General features: G+C 51.5%; 1 protein-coding gene across 2 annotated transcripts in view; it reads right to left on the bottom strand.

The window, feature by feature from the left end:
- The window catches only part of fbxw5 (F-box and WD repeat domain containing 5), a 183,850-nt gene extending 156,812 nt beyond the window's left edge, over positions 1 to 27,038 (bottom strand). For both annotated transcript variants that reach the window (XM_087998593.1, XM_087998592.1), the window contains exon 1: positions 26,924 to 27,038. The gene's annotated coding sequence lies outside the window, so the exon portion shown is untranslated. The remainder of the gene's footprint in view (positions 1 to 26,923) is intronic.
- Between the last annotated feature and the right edge of the window lie 385 nt (positions 27,039 to 27,423).

Below are 27,423 nucleotides of genomic sequence, written 5' to 3' on the forward strand. Positions count from 1 at the left end.
TGACAGACCTGTCCCCACCAGTACTGTACCCCAGTGTTATACAGTGACTGACCTGTCCACACCAGTACTGTACCCCAGTGTTATACAGTGACAGACCTGTCCCCACCAGTACTGTACCCCAGTGTTATACAGTGACAGACCTGTCCCCACCAGTACTGTACCCCAGTGTTATACAGAGACAGACCTGTCCCCACCAGTACTGTACCCCAGTGTTATACAGTGACAGACCTGTCCACACCAGTACTGTACCCCAGTGTTATACAGTGACAGACCTGTCCCCACCAGTACTGCACCCCAGTGTTATACAGTGACAGACATGTGCCCACCAGTACTGTACCCCAGTGTTAAACAGTGACAGACCTGTGCCCACCAGTACTGTACCCCAGTGTTACACAGTGACAGACCTGTCCCCACCAGTACTGTACCCCAGTGTTATACAGTGACAGACCTACCCCACCAGTACTGTACCCCAGTGCTATACAGTGACAGACCTGTCCCCACCAGGTCTGTACCCCAGTGTTATACAGTGACAGACCTATCCCCACCAGTACTATACCCCAGTGTTATACAGTGACAGACCTATCCCCACCAATACTATACCCCAGTGTTATACAGTGACAGACCTATCTCCACCAGTACTGTACCCCAGTGTTATACAGTGACAGACCTATCCCCACCAGTACTATACCCCAGTGTTATACAGTGACAGACCTATCCCCACCAGTACTATACCCCAGTGTTATACAGTGCCAGACCTGTCCCCACCAGTACTGTACCCCAGTGTTATACTGTGACAGACCTGTCCCCACCAGTACTGTACCCCAGTGTTATACAGGGACAGACCCGTCCACACCAGTACTGTATCCCAGTGTTACACAGGGACAGACCTGTCCCCACCAGTACTGTACCCCAGTGTTATACTGTGACAGACCTGTCCCCACCAGTACTGTACCCCAGTGTTATATAGTGACAGACCTGTCCCAACCAGTACTGTATCCCAGTGTTATACAGGGAAAGACATGTCCCCACCAGTACTGTACCACAGTGTTATACGACACAGACCTGTCCCCACCAGTACTGTACCCCAGTGTTATACAGTGACAGACCTGTCCCCACCAGTACTGTACCCCAGTGTTATACAGTGACAGACCTGTCCCCACCAGTACTGTACCCCAGTGTTATACAGGGACAGACCCGTCCACACCAGTACTGTATCGCAGTGTTACACAGGGACAGACCTGTCCCCACCAGTACTGTACCCCAGTGTTATACTGTGACAGACCTGTCCCCACCAGTACTGTACCCCAGTGTTTTGCAGTGACAGACCTGTCCCACCAGTACTGTACCCCAGTGTTATACAGTGACAGACCTGTCCCCACCAGTACTGTACCCCAGTGTTATACTGTGACAGACCTGTCCCCACCAGTACTGTACCCAGTGTTATACAGTGACAGACCTGTCCCACCAGTACTGTACCCCAGTGTTATACAGTGACAGACCTGTCCCCACCAGTACTGTACCCCAGTGTTATACAGTGACAGACCTGTCCCCACCAGTACTGTACCCCAGTGTTATACAGTGACAGACCTGTCCCACCAGTACTGTACCGCAGTGTTATACGACACAGACATGTCCCCACCAGTACTGTACCCCAGTGTTCTTCAGTGACAGACCTGTCCCCACCAGTACTGTACCCCAGTGTTATACAGTGACAGACCTGTCCCCACCAGTACTGTACCCCAGTGTTATACAGTGACAGACCTGTCCCCACCAGTACTGTACCCCAGTGTTATACAGTGACAGACCTGTCCCCACCAGTACTGTACCCCAGTGTTAACCAGTAACAGACCTGTCCCCACCAGTACTGTACCGCAGTGTTATACGACACAGACATGTCCCCACCAGTACTGTACCCCAGTGTTATACAGGGACAGACCTGTCCCCACCAGTACTGTACCCCAGTGTTATACAGTGACAGACCTGTCCCACCAGTACTGTACCCCAGTGTTATACAGTGACAGACCTGTCCCCACCAGTACTGTACCCCAGTGTTATGCAGTGACAGACCTGTCCCCACCAGTACTGTACCCCAGTGTTATACAGACACAGACCTGTCCCCACCAGTACTGTACCCCAGTGTTATACAGTGACAGACCTGTCCCCACCAGTACTGTACCCCAGTGTTATACGACACAGACCTGTCCCCACCACTACTGTACCCCAGTGTTATACGACACAGACCTGTCCCCACCAGTACTGTACCCCAGTGTTATACAGACACAGACCTGTCCCCACCAGTACTGTACCCCAGTGTTATACAGAGACAGACCTGTCCCCACCAGTACTGTACCCCAGTGTTATACAGTGACAGACCTTTCCCCACCAGTACTGTACCCCAGTGTTATACGACACAGACCTGTCCCCACCAGTACTGTACCCCAGTGTCATACAGTGACAGACCTGTCCCCACCAGTACTGTAACCCAGTGTTATACAGACACAGACCTGTCCCCATCAGTACTGTACCCCAGTGTTATACAGACACAGACCTGTCCCCACCAGTCCTGTACCCCATTGTTATACAGACACAGACCTGTCCCCACCAGGACTGTACCCCGGTGTTATACGACACAGACCTGTCCCCACCAGTACTGTACCCCAGTGTTATACAGACACAGACCTGTCCCCACCAGTACTGTACCCCAGTGTTATACAGTGACAGACCTGTCCCCACCAGTACTGTACCCCAGTGTTATACGACACAGACCTGTCCCCACCACTACTGTACCCCAGTGTTATACGACACAGACCTGTCCCCACCAGTACTGTACCCCAGTGTTATACACAGACCTGTCCCCACCAGTACTGTACCCCAGTGTTATACAGTGACAGACCTGTCCCCACCAGTACTGTACCCCAGTGTTATCCAGTGACAGACCTTTCCCCACCAGTACTGTACCCCAGTGTTATACGACACAGACCTGTCCCCACCAGTACTGTACCCCAGTGTCATACAGTGACAGACCTGTCCCCACCAGTACTGTAACCCAGTGTTATACAGACACAGACCTGTCCCCATCAGTACTGTACCCCAGTGTTATACAGACACAGACCTGTCCCCACCAGTCCTGTACCCCATTGTTATACAGACACAGACCTGTCCCCACCAGTACTGTACCCCGGTGTTATACGACACAGACCTGTCCCCACCAGTACTGTACCCCAGTGTTATACAGACACAGACCTGTCCCCATCAGTACTGTACCCCAGTGTTATACAGTGACAGACCTGTCCCCACCAGTACTGTACCCCAGTGTTATACAGTAACAGACCTGTCCCCATCAGTACTGTACCCCAGTGTTATACAGTGACAGACCTGTCCCCACCAGTCCTGTACCCCAGTGTTATACAGTAACAGACCTGTTCCCATCAGTTCTGCACCCCAGTGTTATACAGACACAGACCTGTCCCCACCAGTCCTGTACCCCAGTGTTATACAGACACAGACCTGTGCCCACCAGTTCTGTACCCCAGTGTTATACAGTGACAGACCTGTCCCCACCAGTTCTGTACCCCAGTGTTATACAGACACAGACCTGTCCCCACCAGTACTGTACCCCAGTGTTATACAGTGACAGACCTGTCCCCACCAGTACTGTACCCCAGTGTTATACAGTGACTGACCTGTCCACACCAGTACTGTACCCCAGTGTTATACAGTGACAGACCTGTCCCCACCAGTACTGTACCCCAGTGTTATACAGTGACAGACCTGTCCCCACCAGTACTGTACCCCAGTGTTATACAGAGACAGACCTGTCCCCACCAGTACTGTACCCCAGTGTTATACAGTGACAGACCTGTCCACACCAGTACTGTACCCCAGTGTTATACAGTGACAGACCTGCCCCCACCAGTACTGCACCCCAGTGTTATACAGTGACAGACATGTCCCCACCAGTACTGTACCCCAGTGTTAAACAGTGACAGACCTGTGCCCACCAGTACTGTACCCCAGTGTTACACAGTGACAGACCTGTCCCCACCAGTACTGTACCCCAGTGTTATACAGTGACAGACCTACCCCACCAGTACTGTACCCCAGTGCTATACAGTGACAGACCTGTCCCCACCAGGACTGTACCACAGTGTTATACAGTGACAGACCTATCCCCACCAGTACTATACCCCAGTGTTATACAGTGACAGACCTATCCCCACCAATACTATACCCCAGTGTTATACAGTGACAGACCTATCTCCACCAGTACTGTACCCCAGTGTTATACAGTGACAGACCTATCCCCACCAGTACTATACCCCAGTGTTATACAGTGACAGACCTATCCCCACCAGTACTATACCCCAGTGTTATACAGTGACAGACCTATCCCCACCAATACTACACCCCAGTGTTATACAGTGACAGACCTGTCCCCACCAGTACTGTACCCCAGTGTTATACAGAGACAGACCTGTCCCCACCAGTACTGTACCCCAGTGTTATACAGTGACAGACCTGTCCCCACCAGTACTGTACCCCAGTGTTATATAGAGACAGACCTGTCCACACCAGTACTGTACCCCTGTGTTATACAGTGACAGACCTGTCCCCACCAGTACTGTACCCCAGTGTTATACAGTGACAGACCTATCTCCACCAGTACTGTACCCCAGTGTTATACAGTGACAGACCTGTCCCCACCAGTACTGTACCCCAGTGTTATACAGTGACTGACCTGTCCACACCAGTACTGTACCCCAGTGTTATACAGTGACAGACCTGTCCCCACCAGTACTGTACCCCAGTGTTATACAGTGACAGACCTGTCCCCACCAGTACTGTACCCCAGTGTTATACAGAGACAGACCTGTCCACACCAGTACTGTACCCCAGTGTTATACAGTGACAGACCTGTCCCCACCAGTACTGTACCCCAGTGTTATACAGTGACATACCTGTCCCCACCAGTACTGTACCCCAGTGTTATACAGAGACAGACCTGTCCACACCAGTACTGTACCCCAGTGTTATACAGTGACAGACCTGTCCCCACCAGTACTACACCCCAGAGTTATACAGTGACAGACCTGTCCCCACCAGTACTGTACCCCAGTGTTATACAGAGACAGACCTGTCCCCACCAGTACTGTACCCCAGTGTTATACAGTGACAGACCTGTCCCCACCAGTACTGTACCCCAGTGTTATATAGAGACAGACCTGTCCACACCAGTACTGTACCCCAGTGTTATACAGTGACAGACCTGTCCCCACCAGTACTGTACCCCAGTGTTATACAGTGACAGACATGTGCCCACCAGTACTGTACCCCAGTGTTAAACAGTGACAGACCTGTGCCCACCAGTACTGTACCCCAGTGTTACACAGTGACAGACCTGTCCCCACCAGTACTGTACCCCAGTGTTATACAGTGACAGACCTGTCCCCACCAGTCCTGTACCCCAGTGTTATACAGTGACAGACCTATCCCCACCAGTACTGTGCCCCAGTGTTATACAGTGACAGACCTGTCCCCACCAGGACTGTACCCCAGTGTTATACAGTGACAGACCTGTCCCCACCAGTACTATACCCCAGTGTTATACAGTGACAGACCTATCCCCACCAATACTATACCCCAGTGTTATACAGTGACAGACCTATCTCCACCAGTACTGTACCCCAGTGTTATACAGTGACAGACCTATCCCCACCAGTACTATACCCCAGTGTTATACAGTGACAGACCTATCCCCACCAGTACTATACCCCAGTGTTATACAGTGACAGACCTGTCCCCACCAGTACTGTAACCCAGTGTTATACAGACACAGACCTGTCCCCATCAGTACTGTACCCCAGTGTTATACAGACACAGACCTGTCCCCACCAGTCCTGTACCCCATTGTTATACAGACACAGACCTGTCCCCACCAGGACTGTACCCCGGTGTTATACGACACAGACCTGTCCACACCAGTACTGTACCCCAGTGTTATACAGTGACAGACCTGTCCCCACCAGTACTGTACCCCAGTGTTATACAGTGACAGACATGTGCCCACCAGTACTGTACCCCAGTGTTAAACAGTGACAGACCTGTGCCCACCAGTACTGTACCCCAGTGTTACACAGTGACAGACCTGTCCCCACCAGTACTGTACCCCAGTGTTATACAGTGACAGACCTGTCCCCACCAGTACTGTACCCCAGTGTTATACAGTGACAGACCTATCCCCACCAGTACAGTACCCCAGTGTTATACAGTGACAGACCTGTCCCCACCAGGACTGTACCCCAGTGTTATACAGTGACAGACCTATCCCCACCAGTACTATACCCCAGTGTTATACAGTGACAGACCTATCCCCACCAATACTATACCCCAGTGTTATACAGTGACAGACCTATCTCCACCAGTCCTGTACCCCAGTGTTATACAGTGACAGACCTATCCCCACCAGTACTATACCCCAGTGTTATACAGTGACAGACCTATCCCCACCAGTACTATACCCCAGTGTTATACAGTGACAGACCTATCCCCACCAATACTATACCCCAGTGTTATACAGTGACAGACCTATCTCCACCAGTACTGTACCCCAGTGTTATACAGTGACAGACCTATCCCCACCAGTACTATACCCCAGTGTTATACAGTGACAGACCTCTCCCCACCAGTACTATACCCCAGTGTTATACAGTGACAGACCTATCCCCACCAGTACTGTACCCCAGTGTTATACAGGGATAGACCTGTCCCCACCAGTACTGTACCCCAGTGTTATACAGGGACAGACCTGTCCCCACCAGTACTGTACCCCAGTGTTATACAGTGACAGACCTGTCCCACCAGTACTGTACCCCAGTGTTATACAGTGACAGACCTGTCCCCACCAGTACTGTACCCCAGTGTTATGCAGTGACAGACCTGTCCCCACCAGTACTGTACCCCAGTGTTATACAGACACAGACCTGTCCCCACCAGTACTGTACCCCAGTGTTATACAGTGACAGACCTGTCCCCACCAGTACTGTACCCCAGTGTTATACGACACAGACCTGTCCCCACCAGTACTGTACCCCAGTGTTATACGACACAGACCTGTCCCCACCAGTACTGTACCCCAGTGTTATACAGACACAGACCTGTCCCCACCAGTACTGTACCCCAGTGTTATACAGAGACAGACCTGTCCCCACCAGTACTGTACCCCAGTGTTATACAGTGACAGACCTTTCCCCACCAGTACTGTACCCCAGTGTTATACGACACAGACCTGTCCCCACCAGTACTGTACCCCAGTGTCATACAGTGACAGACCTGTCCCCACCAGTACTGTAACCCAGTGTTATACAGACACAGACCTGTCCCCATCAGTACTGTACCCCAGTGTTATACAGACACAGACCTGTCCCCACCAGTCCTGTACCCCATTGTTATACAGACACAGACCTGTCCCCACCAGGACTGTACCCCGGTGTTATACGACACAGACCTGTCCCCACCAGTACTGTACCCCAGTGTTATACAGACACAGACCTGTCCCCACCAGTACTGTACCCCAGTGTTATACAGTGACAGACCTGTCCCCACCAGTACTGTACCCCAGTGTTATACGACACAGACCTGTCCCCACCACTACTGTACCCCAGTGTTATACGACACAGACCTGTCCCCACCAGTACTGTACCCCAGTGTTATACAGACACAGACCTGTCCCCACCAGTACTGTACCCCAGTGTTATACAGTGACAGACCTGTCCCCACCAGTACTGTACCCCAGTGTTATCCAGTGACAGACCTTTCCCCACCAGTACTGTACCCCAGTGTTATACGACACAGACCTGTCCCCACCAGTACTGTACCCCAGTGTCATACAGTGACAGACCTGTCCCCACCAGTACTGTAACCCAGTGTTATACAGACACAGACCTGTCCCCATCAGTACTGTACCCCAGTGTTATACAGACACAGACCTGTCCCCACCAGTCCTGTACCCCATTGTTATACAGACACAGACCTGTCCCCACCAGTACTGTACCCCGGTGTTATACGACACAGACCTATCCCCACCAGTACTGTACCCCAGTGTTATACAGACACAGACCTGTCCCCATCAGTACTGTACCCCAGTGTTATACAGTGACAGACCTGTCCCCACCAGTACTGTACCCCAGTGTTATACAGTAACAGACCTGTCCCCATCAGTACTGTACCCCAGTGTTATACAGTGACAGACCTGTCCCCACCAGTCCTGTACCCCAGTGTTATACAGTAACAGACCTGTTCCCATCAGTTCTGCACCCCAGTGTTATACAGACACAGACCTGTCCCCACCAGTCCTGTACCCCAGTGTTATACAGACACAGACCTGTGCCCACCAGTTCTGTACCCCAGTGTTATACAGTGACAGACCTGTCCCCACCAGTTCTGTACCCCAGTGTTATACAGACACAGACCTGTCCCCACCAGTACTGTACCCCAGTGTTATACAGTGACAGACCTGTCCCCACCAGTACTGTACCCCAGTGTTATACAGTGACTGACCTGTCCACACCAGTACTGTACCCCAGTGTTATACAGTGACAGACCTGTCCCCACCAGTACTGTACCCCAGTGTTATACAGTGACAGACCTGTCCCCACCAGTACTGTACCCCAGTGTTATACAGAGACAGACCTGTCCCCACCAGTACTGTACCCCAGTGTTATACAGTGACAGACCTGTCCACACCAGTACTGTACCCCAGTGTTATACAGTGACAGACCTGTCCCCACCAGTACTGCACCCCAGTGTTATACAGTGACAGACATGTGCCCACCAGTACTGTACCCCAGTGTTAAACAGTGACAGACCTGTGCCCACCAGTACTGTACCCCAGTGTTACACAGTGACAGACCTGTCCCCACCAGTACTGTACCCCAGTGTTATACAGTGACAGACCTACCCCACCAGTACTGTACCCCAGTGCTATACAGTGACAGACCTGTCCCCACCAGGTCTGTACCCCAGTGTTATACAGTGACAGACCTATCCCCACCAGTACTTTATCCCAGTGTTATACAGTGACAGACCTATCCCCACCAATACTATACCCCAGTGTTATACAGTGACAGACCTATCTCCACCAGTACTGTACCCCAGTGTTATACAGTGACAGACCTATCCCCACCAGTACTATACCCCAGTGTTATACAGTGACAGACCTATCCCCACCAGTACTATACCCCAGTGTTATACAGTGCCAGACCTGTCCCCACCAGTACTGTACCCCAGTGTTATACTGTGACAGACCTGTCCCCACCAGTACTGTACCCCAGTGTTATACAGGGACAGACCCGTCCACACCAGTACTGTATCCCAGTGTTACACAGGGACAGACCTGTCCCCACCAGTACTGTACCCCAGTGTTATACTGTGACAGACCTGTCCCCACCAGTACTGTACCCCAGTGTTATATAGTGACAGACCTGTCCCAACCAGTACTGTATCCCAGTGTTATACAGGGAAAGACATGTCCCCACCAGTACTGTACCCCAGTGTTATACGACACAGACCTGTCCCCACCAGTACTGTACCCCAGTGTTATACAGTGACAGACCTGTCCCCACCAGTACTGTACCCCAGTGTTATACAGTGACAGACCTGTCCCCACCAGTACTGTACCCCAGTGTTATACAGGGACAGACCCGTCCACACCAGTACTGTATCCCAGTGTTACACAGGGACAGACCTGTCCCCACCAGTACTGTACCCCAGTGTTATACTGTGACAGACCTGTCCCCACCAGTACTGTACCCCAGTGTTTTGCAGTGACAGACCTGTCCCACCAGTACTGTACCCCAGTGTTATACAGTGACAGACCTGTCCCCACCAGTACTGTACCCCAGTGTTATACTGTGATAGACCTGTCCCCACCAGTACTGTACCCCAGTGTTATACAGTGACAGACCTGTCCCACCAGTACTGTACCCCAGTGTTATACAGTGACAGACCTGTCCCCACCAGTACTGTACCCCAGTGTTATACAGTGACAGACCTGTCCCCACCAGTACTGTACCCCAGTGTTATACAGTGACAGACCTGTGCCCACCAGTACTGTACCCCAGTGTTATACAGTGACAGACCTGTCCCCACCAGTACTGTACCCCAGTGTTAACCAGTAACAGACCTGTCCCCACCAGTACTGTACCGCAGTGTTATACGACACAGACATGTCCCCACCAGTACTGTACCCCAGTGTTATACAGGGACAGACCTGTCCCCACCAGTACTGTACCCCAGTGTTATACAGTGACAGACCTGTCCCACCAGTACTGTACCCCAGTGTTATACAGTGACAGACCTGTCCCCACCAGTACTGTACCCCAGTGTTATGCAGTGACAGACCTGTCCCCACCAGTACTGTACCCCAGTGTTATACAGACACAGACCTGTCCCCACCAGTACTGTACCCCAGTGTTATACAGTGACAGACCTGTCCCCACCAGTACTGTACCCCAGTGTTATACGACACAGACCTGTCCCCACCAGTACTGTACCCCAGTGTTATACGACACAGACCTGTCCCCACCAGTACTGTACCCCAGTGTTATACAGACACAGACCTGTCCCCACCAGTACTGTACCCCAGTGTTATACAGAGACAGACCTGTCCCCACCAGTACTGTACCCCAGTGTTATACAGTGACAGACCTTTCCCCACCAGTACTGTACCCCAGTGTTATACGACACAGACCTGTCCCCACCAGTACTGTACCCCAGTGTCATACAGTGACAGACCTGTCCCCACCAGTACTGTAACCCAGTGTTATACAGACACAGACCTGTCCCCATCAGTACTGTACCCCAGTGTTATACAGACACAGACCTGTCCCCACCAGTCCTGTACCCCATTGTTATACAGACACAGACCTGTCCCCACCAGGACTGTACCCCGGTGTTATACGACACAGACCTGTCCCCACCAGTACTGTACCCCAGTGTTATACAGACACAGACCTGTCCCCACCAGTACTGTACCCCAGTGTTATACAGTGACAGACCTGTCCCCACCAGTACTGTACCCCAGTGTTATACGACACAGACCTGTCCCCACCACTACTGTACCCCAGTGTTATACGACACAGACCTGTCCCCACCAGTACTGTACCCCAGTGTTATACAGACACAGACCTGTCCCCACCAGTACTGTACCCCAGTGTTATACAGTGACAGACCTGTCCCCACCAGTACTGTACCCCAGTGTTATCCAGTGACAGACCTTTCCCCACCAGTACTGTACCCCAGTGTTATACGACACAGACCTGTCCCCACCAGTACTGTACCCCAGTGTCATACAGTGACAGACCTGTCCCCACCAGTACTGTAACCCAGTGTTATACAGACACAGACCTGTCCCCATCAGTACTGTACCCCAGTGTTATACAGACACAGACCTGTCCCCACCAGTCCTGTACCCCATTGTTATACAGACACAGACCTGTCCCCACCAGTACTGTACCCCGGTGTTATACGACACAGACCTGTCCCCACCAGTACTGTACCCCAGTGTTATACAGACACAGACCTGTCCCCATCAGTACTGTACCCCAGTGTTATACAGTGACAGACCTGTCCCCACCAGTACTGTACCCCAGTGTTATACAGTAACAGACCTGTCCCCATCAGTACTGTACCGCAGTGTTATACAGTGACAGACCTGTCCCCACCAGTCCTGTACCCCAGTGTTATACAGTAACAGACCTGTTCCCATCAGTTCTGCACCCCAGTGTTATACAGACACAGACCTGTCCCCACCAGTCCTGTACCCCAGTGTTATACAGACACAGACCTGTGCCCACCAGTTCTGTACCCCAGTGTTATACAGTGACAGACCTGTCCCCACCAGTTCTGTACCCCAGTGTTATACAGACACAGACCTGTCCCCACCAGTACTGTACCCCAGTGTTATACAGTGACAGACCTGTCCCCACCAGTACTGTACCCCAGTGTTATACAGTGACTGACCTGTCCACACCAGTACTGTACCCCAGTGTTATACAGTGACAGACCTGTCCCCACCAGTACTGTACCCCAGTGTTATACAGTGACAGACCTGTCCCCACCAGTACTGTACCCCAGTGTTATACAGTGACAGACCTGTCCACACCAGTACTGTACCCCAGTGTTATACAGTGACAGACCTGTCCCCACCAGTACTGCACCCCAGTGTTAGACAGTGACAGACATGTGCCCACCAGTACTGTACCCCAGTGTTAAACAGTGACAGACCTGTGCCCACCAGTACTGTACCCCAGTGTTACACAGTGACAGACCTGTCCCCACCAGTACTGTACCCCAGTGTTATACAGTGACAGACCTACCCCACCAGTACTGTACCCCAGTGCTATACAGTGACAGACCTGTCCCCACCAGGACTGTACCACAGTGTTATACAGTGACAGACCTATCCCCACCAGTACTATACCCCAGTGTTATACAGTGACAGACCTATCCCCACCAATACTATACCCCAGTGTTATACAGTGACAGACCTATCTCCACCAGTACTGTACCCCAGTGTTATACAGTGACAGACCTATCCCCACCAGTACTATACCCCAGTGTTATACAGTGACAGACCTATCCCCACCAGTACTATACCCCAGTGTTATACAGTGACAGACCTATCCCCACCAATACTACACCCCAGTGTTATACAGTGACAGACCTGTCCCCACCAGTACTGTACCCCAGTGTTATACAGAGACAGACCTGTCCCCACCAGTACTGTACCCCAGTGTTATACAGTGACAGACCTGTCCCCACCAGTACTGTACCCCAGTGTTATATAGAAACAGACCTGTCCACACCAGTACTGTACCCCAGTGTTATACAGTGACAGACCTGTCCCCACCAGTACTGTACCCCAGTGTTATACAGTGACAGACATGTGCCCACCAGTACTGTACCCCAGTGTTAAACAGTGACAGACCTGTGCCCACCAGTACTGTACCCCAGTGTTACACAGTGACAGACCTGTCCCCACCAGTACTGTACCCCAGTGTTATACAGTGACAGACCTGTCCCCACCAGTACTGTACCCCAGTGTTATACAGTGACAGACCTATCCCCACCAGTACTGTACCCCAGTGTTATACAGTGACAGACCTGTCCCCACCAGGACTGTACCCCAGTGTTATACAGTGACAGACCTGTCCCCACCAGTACTGTACCCCAGTGTTATACAGTGACAGACCTATCTCCACCAGTACTGTACCCCAGTGTTATACAGGGACAGACCTGTCCCCACCAGTACTGTACCCCAGTGTTATACAGTGACTGACCTGTCCACACCAATACTGTACCCCAGTGTTATACAGTGACAGACCTGTCCCCACCAGTACTGTACCCCAGTGTTATACAGTGACAGACCTGTCCCCACCAGCACTGTACCCCAGTGTTATACAGAGACAGACCTGTCCACACCAGTACTGTACCCCAGTGTTAGACAGTGACAGACCTGTCCCCACCAGTACTGTACCCCAGTGTTATACAGTGACAGACGTGTCCCCACCAGTACTGTACCCCAGTGTTATACAGAGACAGACCTGTCCACACCAGTACTGTACCCCAGTGTTATACAGTGACAGACCTGTCCCCACCAGTACTACACCCCAGAGTTATACAGTGACAGACCTGTCCCCACCAGTACTGTACCCCAGTGTTATACAGAGACAGACCTGTCCCCACCAGTACTGTACCCCAGTGTTATACAGTGACAGACCTGTCCCCACCAGTACTGTACCCCAGTGTTATATAGAGACAGACCTGTCCACACCAGTACTGTACCCCAGTGTTATACAGTGACAGACCTGTCCCCACCAGTACTGTACCCCAGTGTTATACAGTGACAGACATGTGCCCACCAGTACTGTACCCCAGTGTTAAACAGTGACAGACCTGTGCCCACCAGTACTGTACCCCAGTGTTACACAGTGACAGACCTGTCCCCACCAGTACTGTACCCCAGTGTTATACAGTGACAGACCTGTCCCCACCAGTCCTGTACCCCAGTGTTATACAGTGACAGACCTATCCCCACCAGTACTGTGCCCCAGTGTTATACAGTGACAGACCTGTCCCCACCAGGACTGTACCCCAGTGTTATACAGTGACAGACCTGTCCCCACCAGTACTATACCCCAGTGTTATACAGTGACAGACCTATCCCCACCAATACTATACCCCAGTGTTATACAGTGACAGACCTATCTCCACCAGTACTGTACCCCAGTGTTATACAGTGACAGACCTATCCCCACCAGTACTATACCCCAGTGTTATACAGTGACAGACCTATCCCCACCAGTACTATACCCCAGTGTTATACAGTGACAGACCTATCCCCACCAATACTACACCCCAGTGTTATACAGTGACAGACCTGTCCCCACCAGTACTGTACCCCAGTGTTATACAGAGACAGACCTGTCCCCACCAGTCCTGTACCCCAGTGTTATACAGTGACAGACCTGTCCCCACCAGTACTGTACCCCAGTGTTATATCGAGACAGACCTGTCCACACCAGTACTGTACCCCAGTGTTATACAGTGACAGACCTGTCCCCACCAGTACTGTACCCCAGTGTTATACAGTGACAGACATGTGCCCACCAGTACTGTACCCCAGTGTTAAACAGTGACAGACCTGTGCCCACCAGTACTGTACCCCAGTGTTACACAGTGACAGACCTGTCCCCACCAGTACTGTACCCCAGTGTTATACAGTGACAGACCTGTCCCCACCAGTACTGTACCCCAGTGTTATACAGTGACAGACCTATCCCCACCAGTACTGTACCCCAGTGTTATACAGTGACAGACCTGTCCCCACCAGTACTGTACCCCAGTGTTATACAGTGACAGACCTATCCCCACCAGTACTATACCCCAGTGTTATACAGTGACAGACCTATCCCCACCAATACTATACCCCAGTGTTATACAGTGACAGACCTATCTCCACCAGTCCTGTACCCCAGTGTTATACAGTGACAGACCTATCCCCACCAGTACTATACCCCAGTGTTATACAGTGACAGACCTATCCCCACCAGTACTATACCCCAGTGTTATACAGTGACAGACCTATCCCCACCAATACTATACCCCAGTGTTATACAGTGACAGACCTATCCCCACCAGTACTGTACCCCAGTGTTATACAGGGATAGACCTGTCCCCACCAGTACTGTACCCCAGTGTTATACAGTGACAGTCCTGTCCCCACCAGTACTATACCCCAGTGTTATACAGTGACAGACCTGTCCCCACCAGTACTATACCCCAGTGTTGTACAGTGACAGACCTGTCCCCACCAGTACTATACGCCAGTGTTATACAGTGACAGACCTGTCCCCACCAGTACTGTACCCCAGTGTTATACAGTGACAGACCTGTCCCCACCAGTACTGTACCCCAGTGTTATACAGTGACAGACCCGTCCCCACCAGTACTGTACCCCAGTGTTATACAGTGACAGACCTGTCCCCACCAGTACTGTACCCCAATGTTATACAGGGATAGACCTGTCCCCACCAGTACTGTACCCCAGTGTTATACAGTGACAGACCTATCCCCACCAGTACTGTACCCCAGTGTTATACAGTGACAGACCTGTCCCCACCAGTACTGTACCCCAGTGTTATACAGAGACAGACCTGTCCACACCAGTACTGTACCCCAGTCTTATACAGTGACAGACCTGTCCCCACCAGTACTGTACCCCAGTGTTATACAGTGACAGACCTGTCCCCATCAGTACTGTACCCCAGTGTTATACAGACACAGACCTGTCCCCACCAGTCCTGTACCCCATTGTTATACAGACACAGACCTGTCCCCACCAGGACTGTACCCCGGTGTTATACGACACAGACCTGTCCCCACCAGTACTGTACCCCAGTGTTATGCAGACACAGACCTGTCCCCACCAGTACTGTACCCCAGTGTTATACAGTGACAGACCTGTCCCCACCAGTACTGTACCCCAGTGTTATACGACACAGACCTGTCCCCACCAGTACTGTACCCCAGTGTTATACGACACAGACCTGTCCCCACCAGTACTGTACCCCAGTGTTATACAGACACAGACCTGTCCCCACCAGTACTGTACCCCAGTGTTATACAGTGACAGACCTGTCCCCACCAGTACTGTACCCCAGTGTTATCCAGTGACAGACCTTTCCCCACCAGTACTGTACCCCAGTGTTATACGACACAGACCTGTCCCCACCAGTACTATACCCCAGTGTTATACAGTGACAGACCTGTCCCCACCAGTACTATACCCCAGTGTTGTACAGTGACAGACCTGTCCCCACCAGTACTATACCCCAGTGTTATACAGTGACAGACCTGTCCCCACCAGTACTGTACCCCAGTGTTATACAGTGACAGACCTGTCCCCACCAGTACTGTACCCCAGTGTTATACAGTGACAGACCCGTCCCCACCAGTACTGTACCCCAGTGTTATACAGTGACAGACCTGTCCCCACCAGTACTGTACCCCAATGTTATACAGGGATAGACCTGTCCCCACCAGTACTGTACCCCAGTGTTTTCCAGTGACAGACCTATCCCCACCAGTACTGTACCCCAGTGTTATACAGTGACAGACCTGTCCCCACCAGTACTGTACCCCAGTGTTATACAGAGACAGACCTGTCCACACCAGTACTGTACCCCAGTCTTATACAGTGACAGACCTGTCCCCACCAGTACTGTACCCCAGTGTTATACAGTGACAGACCTGTCCCCATCAGTACTGTACCCCAGTGTTATACAGACACAGACCTGTCCCCACCAGTCCTGTACCCCATTGTTATACAGACACAGACCTGTCCCCACCAGGACTGTACCCCGGTGTTATACGACACAGACCTGTCCCCACCAGTACTGCACCCCAGTGTTATACAGACACAGACCTGTCCCCACCAGTACTGTACCCCAGTGTTATACAGTGACAGACCTGTCCCCACCAGTACTGTACCCCAGTGTTATACGACACAGACCTGTCCCCACCAGTACTGTACCCCAGTGTTATACGACACAGACCTGTCCCCACCAGTACTGTACCCCAGTGTTATACAGACACAGACCTGTCCCCACCAGTACTGTACCCCAGTGTTATACAGTGACAGACCTGTCCCCACCAGTACTGTACCCCAGTGTTATCCAGTGACAGACCTTTCCCCACCAGTACTGTACCCCAGTGTTATACGACACAGACCTGTCCCCACCAGTACTGTACCCCAGTGTCATACAGTGACAGACCTGTCCCCACCAGTACTGTAACCCAGTGTTATACAGACACAGACCTGTCCCCATCAGTACTGTACCCCAGTGTTATACAGACACAGACCTGTCCCCACCAGTCCTGTACCCCATTGTTATACAGACACAGACCTGTCCCCAACAGTACTGTACCCCGGTGTTATACGACACAGACCTGTCCCCACCAGTACTGTACCCCAGTGTTATACAGTGACAGACCTGTCCCCACCAGTACTGTACGCCAGTGTTATACAGTAACAGACCTGTCCCCATCAGTACTGTACCCCAGTGTTATACAGTGACAGACCTGTCCCCACCAGTACTGTACCCCAGTGTTATACAGTAACAGACCTGTTCCCATCAGTTCTGTACCCCAGTGTTATACGACACAGACCTGTCCCCACCAGTACTGTACCCCAGTGTTATACAGACACAGACCTGTGCCCACCAGTTCTGTACCCCAGTGTTATACAGTGACAGACCTGTCCCGACCAGTTCTGTACCCCAGTGTTATACAGACACAGACCTGTCCCCACCAGTACTGTACCCCAGTGTTATACAGTGACAGACCTGTCCCCACCAGTACTGTACCCCAGTGTTATACAGTGACTGACCTGTCCACACCAGTACTGTACCCCAGTGTTATACAGTGACAGACCTGTCCCCACCAGTACTGTACCCCAGTGTTATACAGTGACAGACCTGTCCCCACCAGTACTGTACCCCAGTGTTATACAGAGACAGACCTGTCCCCACCAGTACTGTACCCCAGTGTTATACAGTGACAGACCTGTCCACACCAGTACTGTACCCCAGTGTTATACAGGGACAGACCTGTCCCCACCAGTACTGCACCCCAGTGTTAGACAGTGACAGACATGTGCCCACCAGTACTGTACCCCAGTGTTAAACAGTGACAGACCTGTGCCCACCAGTACTGTACCCCAGTGTTACACAGTGACAGACCTGTCCCCACCAGTACTGTACCCCAGTATTATACAGTGACAGACCTGTCCCCACCAGTACTGTACCCCAGTGTTATACAGTGACAGACCTATCCCCACCAGTACTGTACCCCAGTGCTATACAGTGACAGACCTGTCCCCACCAGGACTGTACCCCAGTATTATACAGTGACAGACCTATCCCCACCAGTACTATACCCCAGTGTTATACAGTGACAGACCTATCCCCACCAATACTACACCCCAGTGTTATACAGTGACAGACCTGTCCCCACCAGTACTGTACCCCAGTGTTATACAGAGACAGACCTGTCCCCACCAGTACTGTACCCCAGTGTTATACAGTGACAGACCTGTCCCCACCAGTACTGTACCCCAGTGTTATATAGAGACAGACCTGTCCACACCAGTACTGTACCCCAGTGTTATACAGTGACAGACCTGTCCCCACCAGTACTGTACCCCAGTGTTATACAGTGACAGACCTGTGCCCACCAGTACTGTACCCCAGTGTTAAACAGTGACAGACCTGTGCCCACCAGTACTGTACCCCAGTGTTACACAGTGACAGACCTGTCCCCACCAGTACTGTACCCCAGTGTTATACAGTGACAGACCTGTCCCCACCAGTACTGTACCCCAGTGTTATACAGTGACAGACCTATCCCCACCAGTACTGTACCCCAGTGTTATACAGTGACAGACCTGTCCCCACCAGGACTGTACCCCAGTGTTATACAGTGACAGACCTATCCCCACCAGTACTATACCCCAGTGTTATACAGTGACAGACCTGTCCCCACCAGTACTGTACCCCAGTGTTATACAGTGACAGACCTATCTCCACCAGTACTGTACCCCAGTGTTATACAGTGACAGACCTGTCCCCACCAGTACTGTACCCCAGTGTTATACAGTGACTGACCCGTCCACACCAGTACTGTACCCCAGTGTTATACACTGACAGACCCGTCCACACCAGTACTGTACCCCAGTGTTATACAGTGACAGACCTGTCCCCACCAGTACTGTACCCCAGTGTTATACAGAGACAGACCTGTCCACACCAGTACTGTACCCCAGTGTTATACAGTGACAGACCTGTCCCCACCAGTACTGTACCCCAGTGTTATACAGTGACAGACCTGTCCCCACCAGTACTGTACCCCAGTGTTATACAGAGACAGACCTGTCCACACCAGTACTGTACCCCAGTGTTATACAGTGACAGACCTGTCCCCACCAGTACTACACCCCAGAGTTATACAGTGACAGACCTGTCCCCACCAGTACTGTACCCCAGTGTTATACAGAGACAGACCTGTCCCCACCAGTACTGTACCCCAGTGTTATACAGTGACAGACCTGTCCCCACCAGTACTGTACCCCAGTGTTATATAGAGACAGACCTGTCCACACCAGTACTGTACCCCAGTGTTATACAGTGACAGACCTGTCCCCACCAGTACTGTACCCCAGTGTTATACAGTGACAGACATGTGCCCACCAGTACTGTACCCCAGTGTTAAACAGTGACAGACCTGTGCCCACCAGTACTGTACCCCAGTGTTACACAGTGACAGACCTGTCCCCACCAGTACTGTACCCCAGTGTTATACAGTGACAGACCTGTCCCCACCAGTCCTGTACCCCAGTGTTATACAGTGACAGACCTATCCCCACCAGTACTGTGCCCCAGTGTTATACAGTGACAGACCTGTCCCCACCAGGACTGTACCCCAGTGTTATACAGTGACAGACCTGTCCCCACCAGTACTATACCCCAGTGTTATACAGTGACAGACCTATCCCCACCAATACTATACCCCAGTGTTATACAGTGACAGACCTATCTCCACCAGTACTGTACCCCAGTGTTATACAGTGACAGACCCATCCCCACCAGTACTATACCCCAGTGTTATACAGTGACAGACCTATCCCCACCAGTACTATACCCCAGTGTTATACAGTGACAGACCTATCCCCACCAATACTACACCCCAGTGTTATACAGTGACAGACCTGTCCCCACCAGTACTGTGCCCCAGTGTTATACAGAGACAGACCTGTCCCCACCAGTACTGTACCCCAGTGTTATACAGTGACAGACCTGTCCCCACCAGTACTGTACCCCAGTGTTATATAGAGACAGACCTGTCCACACCAGTACTGTACCCCAGTGTTATACAGTGACAGACCTGTCCCCACCAGTACTGTACCCCAGTGTTATACAGTGACAGACATGTGCCCACCAGTACTGTACCCCAGTGTTAAACAGTGACAGACCTGTGCCCACCAGTACTGTACCCCAGTGTTACACAGTGACAGACCTGTCCCCACCAGTACTGTACCCCAGTGTTATACAGTGACAGACCTATCCCCACCAGTACTGTACCCCAGTGTTATACAGTGACAGACCTGTCCCCACCAGGACTGTACCCCAGTGTTATACAGTGACAGACCTATCCCCACCAGTACTATACCCCAGTGTTATACAGTGACAGACCTATCCCCACCAATACTATACCCCAGTGTTATACAGTGACAGACCTATCTCCACCAGTCCTGTACCCCAGTGTTATACAGTGACAGACCTATCCCCACCAGTACTATACCCCAGTGTTATACAGTGACAGACCTATCCCCACCAGTACTATACCCCAGTGTTATACAGTGACAGACCTATCCCCACCAATACTATACCCCAGTGTTATACAGTGACAGACCTATCTCCACCAGTACTGTACCCCAGTGTTATACAGTGACAGACCTATCCCCACCAGTACTATACCCCAGTGTTATACAGTGACAGACCTATCCCCACCAGTACTATACCCCAGTGTTATACAGTGACAGATCTATCTCCACCAGTACTGTACCCCAGTGTTATACAGTGACAGACCTATCCCCACCAGTACTATACCCCAGTGTTATACAGTGACAGACCTATCCCCACCAGTACTATCCCCCAGTGTTATACAGTGACAGACCTATCCCCACCAGTACTGTATCCCAGTGTTATACAGTGACAGACCTATCCCCACCAGTACTGTACTCCAGTGTTGTACAGTGACAGACCTATCCCCACCAGTACTATTCCCCAGTGTTATACACTGACAGACCTATCCCCACCAGTACTATACCCTAGTGTTATACAGTGACAGACCTATCCCCACCAATACTACACCCCAGTGTTATACAGTGACAGACCTGTCCCCACCAGTACTGTACCCCAGTGTTATACAGAGACAGACCTGTCCCCACCAGTACTGTACCCCAGTGTTATATAGAGACAGACCTGTCCACACCAGTACTGTACCCCAGTGTTATACAGTGACAGACCTGTCCCCACCAGTACTGTACCCCAGTGTTATACAGTGACAGACATGTGCCCACCAGTACTGTACCCCAGTGTTAAACAGTGACAGACCTGTGCCCACCAGTACTGTACCCCAGTGTTACACAGTGACAGACCTGTCCCCACCAGTACTGTACCCCAGTGTTATACAGTGACAGACCTGTCCCCACCAGTACTGTACCCCAGTGTTATACAGTGACAGACCTATCCCCACCAGTACTGTACCCCAGTGTTATACAGTGACAGACCTGTCCCCACCAGGACTGTACCCCAGTGTTATACAGTGACAGACCTATCCCCACCAGTACTATACCCCAGTGTTATACAGTGACAGACCTATCCCCACCAATACTATACCCCAGTGTTATACAGTGACAGACCTATCTCCACCAGTCCTGTACCCCAGTGTTATACAGTGACAGACCTATCCCCACCAGTACTATACCCCAGTGTTATACAGTGACAGACCTATCCCCACCAGTACTATACCCCAGTGTTATACAGTGACAGACCTATCCCCACCAGTACTATACCCCAGTGGTATACAGTGACAGACCTATCCCCACCAGTACTATACCCCAGTGTTATACAGTGACAGACCTATCTCCACCAGTACTGTACCCCAGTGTTATACAGTGACAGTCCTGTCCCCACCAGTACTATACCCCAGTGTTATACAGTGACAGACCTGTCCCCACCAGTACTATACCCCAGTGTTATACAGTGACAGACCTGTCCCCACCAGTACTATACCCCAGTGTTATACAGTGACAGACCTGTCCCCAACAGTACTGTACCCCAGTGTTATACAGTGACAGACCTGTCCCCACCAGTACTGTACCCCAGTGTTATACAGTGACAGACCCGTCCCCACCAGTACTGTACCCCAGTGTTATACAGTGACAGACCTGTCACCACCAGTACTGTACCCCAATGTTATACAGGGATAGACCTGTCCCCACCAGTACTGTACCCCAGTGTTATACAGTGACAGACCTATCCCCACCAGTACTGTACCCCAGTGTTATACAGTGACAGACCTGTCCCCACCAGTACTGTACCCCAGTGTTATACAGAGACAGACCTGTCCACACCAGTACTGTACCCCAGTCTTATACAGTGACAGACCTGTCCCCACCAGTACTGTACCCCAGTGTTATACAGTGACAGACCTGTCCCCACCAGTACTGTACCCCAGTGTTATACAGAGACAGACCTGTCCCCACCAGGACTGTACCCCAGTGTTATACAGTGACAGACCTATCCCCACCAGTACTATACCCCAGTGTTATACAGTGACAGACCTATCCCCACCAATACTATACCCCAGTGTTATACAGTGACAGACCTATCTCCACCAGTACTGTACCCCAGTGTTATACAGTGACAGACCTATCCCCACCAGTACTGCACCCCAGTGTTATACAGTGACAGACCTATCCCCACCAGTACTATACCCCTGTGTTATACAGTGACAGACCTATCCCCACCAATACTACACCCCAGTGTTATACAGTGACTGACCTGTCCCCACCAGTACTGTACCCCAGTGTTATACAGAGACAGACCTGTCCCCACCAGTACTGTACCCCAGTGTTATACAGTGACAGACCTGTCCCCACCAGTACTGTACCCCAGTGTTATACAGTGACAGACCTGTCCCCACCAGTACTGTACCCCAGTGTTATACAGTGACAGACATGTGCCCACCAGTACTGTACCCCAGTGTTAAACAGTGACAGACCTGTGCCCACCAGTACTGTACCCCAGTGTTATACAGTGACAGACCTGTCCCCACCAGTACTATACCCCAGTGTTATACAGTGACAGACCTGTCCCCACCAGTACTGTACCCCAGTGTTATACAGTGACAGACCTGTCCCCACCAGTACTGTACCCCAGTGTTATACAGAGACAGACCTGTCCCCACCAGTACTGTACCCCAGTGTTATACAGTGACAGACCTGTCCACACCAGTACTGTACCCCAGTGTTATACAGTGACAGACCTGTCCCCACCAGTACTGTACCCCAGTGTTATACAGTGACAGACATGTGCCCACCAGTACTGTACCCCAGTGTTAAACAGTGACAGACCTGTGCCCACCGGTACTGTACCCCAGTGTTACACAGTGACAGACCTGTCCCCACCAGTACTGTACCCCAGTGTTATACAGTGACAGACCTGTCCCCACCAGTACTGTACCCCAGTGTTATACAGTGACAGACCTATCCCCACCAGTACTGTACCCCAGTGTTATACAGTGACAGACCTGTCCCCACCAGGACTGTACCCCAGTGTTATACAGTGACAGACCTATCCCCACCAGTACTGTACCCCAGTGTTATACAGTGACAGACCTATCCCCACCAATACTATACCCCAGTGTTATACAGTGACAGACCTATCTCCACCAGTACTGTACCCCAGTGTTATACAGTGACAGACCTATCTCCACCAGTACTGTACCCCAGTGTTATACAGTGACAGACCTATCCCCACCAGTACTATACCCCAGTGTTATACAGTGACAGACCTATCCCCACCAGTACTATACCCCAGTGATATACAGTGACAGACCTATCTCCACCAGTACTGTACCCCAGTGTTATACAGTGACAGACCTATCCCCACCAGTACTATACCCCAGTGTTATACAGTGACAGACCTATCCCCACCAGTACTATACCCCAGTGTTATACAGTGACAGACCTATCTCCACCAGTACTGTACCCCAGTGTTATACAGTGACAGACCTATCCCCACCAGTACTATACCCCAGTGTAATACAGTGACAGACCTATCCCCACCAGTACTATACCCCAGTGTTATACAGTGACAGACCTATCCCCACCAGTACTATACCCCAGTGTTATACAGTGACAGACCTATCTCCACCAGTACTGTACCCCAGTGTTATACAGTGACAGACCTATCCCCACCAGTACTATACCCCAGTGTTATACAGTGACAGACCTATCCCCACCAGTACTATACCCCAGTGTTATACAGTGACAGACCTATCTCCACCAGTACTGTACCCCAGTGTTATACAGTGACAGACCTATCCCCACCAGTACTATACCCCAGTGTTATACAGTGACAGACCTATCCCCACCAGTACTATACCCCAGTGTTATACAGTGACAGACCTATCTCCACCAGTACTGTACCCCAGTGTTATACAGTGACAGACCTATCCCCACCAGTACTATACCCCAGTGTTATACAGTGACAGACCTATCCCCACCAGTACTGTATCCCAGTGTTATACAGTGACAGACCTATCCCCACCAGTACTGTACCCCAGTGTTATACAGGGATAGACCTGTCCCCACCAGTACTGTACCCCAGTGTTATACAGTGACAGTCCTGTCCCCACCAGTACTATACCCCAGTGTTATACAGTGACAGACCTGTCCCCACCAGTACTATACCCCAGTGTTATACAGTGACAGACCTGTCCCCACCAGTACTGTACCCCAGTGTTATACAGTGACAGACCTGTCCCCACCAGTACTGTACCCCAGTGTTATACAGTGACAGACCCGTCCCCACCAGTACTGTACCCCAGTGTTATACAGTGACAGACCTGTCCCCACCAGTACTGTACCCCAATGTTATACAGGGATAGACCTGTCCCCACCAGTACTGTACCCCAGTGTTATACAGTGACAGACCTATCCCCACCAGTACTGTACCCCAGTGTTATACAGTGACAGACCTGTCCCCACCAGTACTGTACCCCAGTGTTATACAGTGACAGACCTGTCCCCACCAGTACTGTACCCCAATGTTATACAGTGACAGACCTGTCCCCACCAGTACTGTACCCCAGTGTTATACTGTGACAGACCTGTCCCCACCAGTACTGTACCCCAGTGTTATACTGTGACAGACCTGTCCCCACCAGTACTATACCCCAGTGTTATACAGGGATAGACCTGTCCCCACCAGTACTGTACCCCAGTGTTATACAGTGACAGACCTATCCCCACCAGTACTGTACCCCAGTGTTATACAGTGACAGACCTATCCCCACCAGTACTGTACCCCAGTGTTATACAGGGATAGACCTTTCCCCACCAGTACTGTACCCCAGTGTTATACAGGGTCAGATCTGTCCCCACCAGTACTGTACCCCAGTGTTATACAGTGACAGACCTGTCCCCACCAGTACTGTACCCCAGTGTTATACAGTGACAGACCTATCCCCACCAGTACTGTACCCCAGTGTTATACAGTGACAGACCTATCCCCACCAGTACTGTACCCCAGTGTTATACAGGGATAGACCTGTCCCCACCAGTACTGTACCCCAGTGTTATACAGGGTCAGATCTGTCCCCACCAGTACTGTACCCCAGTGTTATACAGTGACAGACCTGTCCCCACCAGTACTGTACCCCAGTGTTATACAGGGTCAGATCTGTCCCCACCAGTACTGTACCCCAGTGTTATACAGTGACAGACCTGTCCCCACCAGTACTGTACCCCAGTGTTATACAGTGACAGACCTGTCCCCACCAGTACTGTACCCCAGTGTTATACAGGGATAGACCTGTCCCCACCAGTACTGTACCCCAGTGTTATACAGGGTCAGATCTGTCCCCACCAGTACTGTACCCCAGTGTTATACAGTGACAGACCTGTCCCCACCAGTACTGTACCCCAGTGTTATACAGTGACAGACCTGTCCCTACCAGTACTGTATCCCAGTGTTATACAGTGACAGACCTGTCCCCACCAGTACTGTACCCCAGTGTTATACAGTGACAGACCTGTCCTCACCAGTACTGTACCCCAGTGTTATACAGTGACAGACCTGTCCCCACCAGTACTGTACCCCAGTGTTATACAGACACAGACCTGTCCCCACCAGTACTGTACCCCAGTGTTATACTGTGACAGACCTGTCCCCACCAGTACTGTACCCCAGTGTTATACAGACACAGACCTGTCCCCACCAGTACTGTACCCCAGTGTTATACTGTGATAGACCTGTCCCCACCAGTACTGTACCCCAGTGTTATACAGTGACAGACCTGTCCCCACCAGTACTGTACCCCAGTGTTATACAGTGACAGACCTGTCCCCACCAGTACTGTACCCCAGTGTTATACAGTGACAGACCTGTCCCCACCAGTACTGTACCCCAGTGTTATACATTGACAGACCTGTCCCCACCAGTACTGTACCCCAGTGTTATACAGTGACAGACCTGTCCCCACCAGTACTGTACCCCAGTGTTATACAGAGACAGACCTGTCGTGTCCCAGTCTCTATTTTCTCTTCACTCTGACCCCAGGCCCCGGCTGCGGCCTGCTCTTGTTAATGTTGTTGGGTTGAGTGCCGAGCGCCCGATGACAGGCTGTTCAGGAGAGCGCTGCATCATCGATCACTTCTGCATGCGGGCGGGCGTGTTTATTCTCCGGTTCTCAGACTATCCACCGGGGAAACACAGGCTGGAGGGTGTGGAATAACTACTGCAGTGTCAAAGTGTCAGAGGTGAGGGTGTGGGCACTGTCAGACGGTCAGTACTGAGGGAGTGCCGCACTGTCGGAGGGTCAGTGCTGAGGGAGCGCCGCACTGTCGGAGGGTCAGTGCTGAGGGAGTGGGCACTGTCGGAGGGTCAGTGCTGAGGGAGCGCCGCACTGTCGGAGGGTCAGTGCTGAGGGAGTGCCGCACTGTCGGAGGGTCAGTGCTGAGGGAGTGGGCACTGTCGGTGGGTCAGTGATGAGGGAGTGCCGCACTGTCGGAGGGAC

Source organism: Chiloscyllium plagiosum, unplaced genomic scaffold (assembly GCF_037043375.1).
Source record: "Chiloscyllium plagiosum isolate Xiang-an unplaced genomic scaffold, Cpla_swu_hap1 HiC_scaffold_21, whole genome shotgun sequence".
In the NCBI taxonomy this organism is placed as follows: domain Eukaryota; kingdom Metazoa; phylum Chordata; class Chondrichthyes; order Orectolobiformes; family Hemiscylliidae; genus Chiloscyllium; species Chiloscyllium plagiosum.